Below are 6,137 nucleotides of genomic sequence, written 5' to 3' on the forward strand. Positions count from 1 at the left end.
GGTAGATGCCATATGGGCACAACCTAATAATGTTTGGGGGGTACCCATTGTCATTTTAGGGGTCCTGGTGGCTCAGTGTGTTGGTCATCTCCCTGTCAATAAGGAAATCATAAGTTGTCCTTGCAATTCAAAGCAACGGGCTGCACATGGAGAGGAAGTCGTGGGCCTGCGCCCTGGAGATGCATCTGACTGTGCAAAGTGGCATACAATGATCCAAAAAGCGGACCCTGAACCTGTGACAATACATTAGGAAGAAGAAGAAGAAGTGGTCAGAAGCTGAAGACTATCTGTACTCTGTGTCCATAGATCCAAAACTAGCGAAAGTATGCATGGAAGCCATCCCACACAACACACCCAACCCAGGGGTGAAATGTTCCCAGTTTGGACTGGATCGCCCGATCCGGTAGCGATGGTGGCGGGTGGTTCGGAGAACCGGTGGCAAAAATCCCTGCCCCCCCCATGCCCAACTGAGCCGCGCGATCATCAGAGGCTTTTTTTTAATTTTTAAAAGCATTTTTTCTACAACCTCTTTGGCCGAAAAAAAATGCTTTTAATAGTAAAAAAAAAAAAGCCTCTGATGATCGTGCGGCTCAGCTGGGATCATCAGAGGATTTTAAAAGCATTTTTTAATAACCTTTTCGGCTGAAGAGGTTGTAGAAAAAATGGTTTTAAAAGTTAAAAAAAAAAGTTAGCCACTCCCACTCAGTCACATTACCCCCCCACCAAGCCACGCCCAAAAAACCGATAGTAACAAATTTTACATTTCACCACTGACCCAACCTAAGTGCACTAAGATATGAGGTGAATTCAGCAAATCCTTACAGCATTTCTCTAATGAGGGCAAAAAAAGGGAAAATATGCATAACTCTTCCCTTTTCCTGACCCAGCATTTTTGAAATCACCTTCCCGAATTAGTGACAGTCCCAAAAATTGCTTCTTGCAAAGGTTTCCACAAAGCTACAAAGCAAACAGTGAAAAAATGATTTTCAATCTATTGCCAGAAAAACAACACAGTGCTGTCATGTCCTCCAGGAAATATTCGCTTTTAAAAATTCAGTTGTAAATGCTGGTATCTCTGGGAGCTGTCCCGAGTTCTGATTTTAATCCCTGCCTGCTAATACGTTTCTTTCTATGTATGTAATAATTCTCTTTTGCACATAGCCAAGTAACCCGTCCTGTTCATTTCTCTTTCTGCTTGCATTCCCTACTACATGTTGCTGCAAAACCTATGGTACTTCATTGGCCTGCACAGTCCTTGGAAAAACTATATTTTAGAGACCCCATACACCCACTGTTTCTGTTGCTCCCCTCTGAGAGGAGGTTTCGGAGTATTTCTAGCAGGACTACCAGATTCTGCAACAGCTTTGTTCCCTATATGCCATCTGTCTGGTAAACTCACAAGATTCTTTTTTTTTCCCCATGTGCATTTATTCAGATGGACTAGACTGTGTTGTTTCTCCATGTTATATAATATATGTGGGTATATACATAATTTTGTATTCAAGTATTTATTTTGTCATGTTTATGTTTACATACAGTAGAGTCCTTCAGGTTTCTAGGTTTTATCATATCTCAAGACTTAAAACGGACACCCAACATCAAAAACGTCATCAAAAAAGCACAACGAAGCATGTTCTTCCTGCGCCAACTCAGGAAGCTCAAACTGCCCAAGGAGCTGCTGATCCAGTTCTACAGAGGAATTATGGAGTCTGTCATCTGCACCTCCATAACTGTCTGGTTTGGCTCTGCAACCCAACAGGACAGACACGGACTTCAGAGGATAATTAAAACTGCAGAAAAAACAAGGGCTACCAACCTGCCTTCCATGGAGGACCTGTCTACTGCACGAGTCAAAAAGAGAGCTGGGAAAATATTTACAGACCCCTCGCATCCTGGACATGAACTGTTTTAACTCCTACCCTCAAAACGACGCTATAGAGCACTGCACACCAGAACAACTAGACACAAGAACAGTTTTTTCCCCAAACGCCATCACTCTGCTAAACAAATAATTTCCACAACACTGTTGTATGGTTCTGGTTCAAAGCCGGCTCAGTTAAAGCAACCAAAACAGATGCCACATGATTTCAATAGGCTTGATGGCCAGACCTGAGGAAAGACAGAACCATAATTTACAGACTTTTGGCCTGCTGCAATCAATCACTCACTCACTCAATCAATCAATCAATCAGAATAGAGCTGGAAGGGGCATTTTAAAGACAATTTAAACCATAATTTAAAAAAAAATTTTTTAAGGACAGGACAAAGACAAGACAGGCAGAGCTGAAATTGAACACAACTCACTTAACAACTGCCTTGCTTAGCAACAGAAAGTGGTCATAAATCGAGGACTACCTGTACAGATGGGATGGGTGGGCAGAGTGACGTCAGGGAATCAGGATCAGAATAGAGCTGGAAGGGACTTTCGAGGTCTTCTAATCCAATTCCCTGCTCAAGCAGGAGACTCTATACCATTTCAGACAAGTGGCTGTCCAGTCTCTTCTTGAAAACTTCCAGTGATGGAGCACTCACAACTTCTGGTGGCAAGCTGTTCCACTAGTTAATTGTCCTTACTGTTAGAAAGTTTCTCCTTAATTCCAAGTTGCTTCTCTCCTTGATTAGTTTCCGTCCGTTGGTCAGCTATGCCAAGGCTACTGGAAGTCAGTTTGTGTTTTCAATGGTTCTGGCAACAATAATTTTCTCCTCTGAATGGAGTAATGACAAGGGAATAGAGGCACAGCATATGATGTATTCCCAAGGAGAAAAAGGCAAATTAATAGCTAACCAGGAATGTGTTAATCTGAGACTACATAGGTTTAGATAGATGCACTGGCTACCAGTGGTCCTCCGGATCCGCTTCAAGGTGCTGGTACTTACCTTTAAAGCCCTACATGGCTTAGGTCCGGGGTATTTGCAGGACCATCTCCTACCCGCCTCCCACCATCCTGTCCGCTCACACAGGGCTACCCTCCTCAGGGTACCGTCGACCAGACAATGTTGGCTGGCGATGTCCAGGGGTAGAGCGTTCTCTGTGGGCGCTCCTGCCCTCTGGAATGAGTTACCCACCGAGCTTTGGACGGCGCCTGACCTCCGCTCCTTCCGTCGAGACCTAAAGACTTGGCTGTTTCAACAAATGGGTTGATTCTGTTTCCTGGGTTTTATTATTTATTGTCGCTGTTTTAAATTGGTTTTAATTACGTTTCCTTTTATTATTGTATGTTTTTAACCTGTGTTCGCTGCCCTGAGTCCTTAGGGAGAAGGGCGGCATATAAATTTGTATAAATAAATAAATAAATAAATAAATAGGATCATAGGAACATATTTGGAACTTATTTTGGCAGTGTCATGCAGGAGAATTCACTAGAAAAATCAATTTTGTCAGGAAGATTAAGTGTAATGTGTTAATCCGAGACTATATAGTTTAGATAGGATCATAGGACATATTTGGAACTTATTTTGGCCGTGTCGTGCAAGAGAATTCACTAGAAAAATCAATTTTGTGGGGAAGATTAAGTGGTAAAAGGAAACCAGGCAGCCAGAGAAGATGAAGGCTGGACACCATCAAAGCTGACTTCAGCCACAGCATAGAACAACTCAAAGAAGTAATGCAAGATCAGAGGATATGGGGAGTCCTGGCCCAGAATATCACCAAAAGTCGGACACATTGAATGTATGACCGTTTTTTTTTGCCATGGTAAGTGAATCACTGCAATTGTTCAATGGTGCTTATGTGAATCCAGCTTCCTCCATTGACTTTGCTTGTCGGAAGCTGGCTGGGAAGGGTGCAAATGGTGATTCCATGACCTCAGGATATTGCAACCATCACAAATATATGCCCATTGCCAAGTACCCAAATTGGGATTGCTGTTCCTAAGTGATACAGTCATAAAGCATGACGTTACACGCCCACATCTCTTAGCAATGACAACTCCTGGCATGGAAACCCCAAGACATATGGGGGTCTTAAAGTTGGGTGCTGCAGTGGGATCTTTAGTGCCATCTAGTGGTCAATTGACCATTGACAGCTCTGACCTTCTAGGTAGGACTAGTTTCAGTGGAGAGAGTAAAGGGAGAAAGTGGGAAGTGTGAGAGGCCCAGGCTTTTTAAGAGCTGAGAAGAAAGTGCAATTCCTGAGATTATGATCCTAACATGGAGAACATGTAGGAGAAAGACTGTAGCAATCATATCTGCAACAGGAAGAGAGAGAAAAACCCCTTCCTGAGAAAGGCCTGGGACTTCTGGTTCCAGGAGCAGAAACTAGAAGTCCCTGCACCAAGCACTTCCTGTGAGATCTTGAGCCTAGTTGCAATAAAAATTAGAGTAACATGGAGCCTGCTGACCTCTGATTTAGCATGTTGTGGAAATCTGAATTAACCCACATTCTGGGTTTGCATGATGCACTGAGTGATAAATTTGAATCCTAATCCAATGGGCCAGCTTTGCACAATATACTGAGATACAACAAACCTCAAACTAGCCACTAAACATACCCTGATGTGTACAAATGTACCACTAGGTACCCCTCTGACTCTCTGAAGGGGTTTGTGCTTCCATGGAGCCTTGAAGTGGGTTCAGCCCATCCATCTTTCTTGTCCTGTATTCTGCTTTTGCTAAATACCCATAGATATGGTTCAGTGGGTTTTCAGGAGCACTGAAAATTCCATAAGACAGCAAGTCCATTGCTCCTTTTTTTTTTCTTCCTCTAGCCTTGTTTAGCTTCTTAAAATCACCAAAATGTTACTTCCAGCTCCATCAGGTGTAGGGCAGGTAAAAATGCTGGCTCAAAGCTCCAAAAGGTTGAAAAGAACAGTCAGCAATAATTTTTAGTGAAACTGAACTCTCTTCAGAGGCCCAAGAAGAGATTCGAGTCCCTCTCTAGAAATTTCTTAGGGAGTCTAGGGACTGGCCTTATAATATAAAGCTGATTGAAAGAGCTCTCCGAGCCATTTTATCTGCTAATTTCTCCTGCAGTGAAAGGGACACCATCAACCAATTTGGAAAAGTTACATCTCTGCAACAGCAGAAGACCTTAGAGGAATTTGGATAATAGTTTTGGTAGAATAAACAGTTTTTCTAGCTCTGTTCGAATGAGTTCTCTGTTTTTCGTGTTTATTTTCCTTCATTTCCTGCTGTTGATACTGCCTGCTTGTTAACCACTATGTTTTCTTGTGATTCTCCAAACAGAACGTATGTGACAAGAATGGGCTCGAAGAGAGACAAACATAACATTGAATAAAAGATACTAACAAGAAGGAAACTTGGCAACACTGTGAGTGATATCTGGAGATATCTGGGGTTGGGAGGTTGGAAGTGGAAGCTCTTGATAATGCTGTGACTATGTCCTTCAAGTGCACAAAAATGCTGAGTGCTTATAGGAGGAAAAAAACCCTATTTTAGAAGAGAAATTAATTGTTTCTTGCTTGGTGGCTGAACATTAGGACTTTAAAACAAAGTTCTATGATTTCTGAATCATACTGAGAGAGCAAATGAGCTACATAACCTCGGACATTACTTAAAGAGCTGTAAAATCAGAGTTATATCACCCCATACTCCAGAGGCTTTCTTGGAGCCTGAGGAGGGCGAAAACAGGCTTCCCCACTCTCTGGAGGCCCTCTGGAGGCTGGAAAAGTCCCATTTGCCAACTTCCAGCGGGCCCAGAAGGCCCGAAAATCAGATGTGCACGCCGGAGCTGAGGTAGGGCAACGCTTGCGTGCCCACCAATATGGCTCTGCGTGCCACCTGTGGCACGCGTGCCATAGTTTCGCCATCATGGGAATAGATAATAGAAAAGATGAGAAGGATAATACAGCCCTTCTAGGTGGTTTGACAGTATTGTGGGAATTAGTTGTTTAACAGAGCGATGGCATGGGGGAAAGAACTGTCTTTGTGTCTAGTTGTTTTGGCGTGCGATGCCCTATAGTGTCATCTTCAGGGAAGAAGTTGAAACAGTTTATGTCCAGGATGTAAGGGGTCTGTAGATATTCTCACAGCTCTCTTTATCGCTCGTGCAGCTCTTCAATGGAAGGCAGGCTGGTAGCAATTGCTTTTTTCTTCCACTGAAGTCTGTGTCTGTTCTTGTTTGGCCGCAGTGCCAAACCAGACAGTTATAAAGGTGCAAATGGCAGACTCAATCATTC

Source organism: Pantherophis guttatus, chromosome 7, assembly GCF_059756535.1.
Source record: "Pantherophis guttatus breed Tessera chromosome 7, ASM5975653v1, whole genome shotgun sequence".
Lineage (NCBI taxonomy): Eukaryota > Metazoa > Chordata > Lepidosauria > Squamata > Colubridae > Pantherophis > Pantherophis guttatus.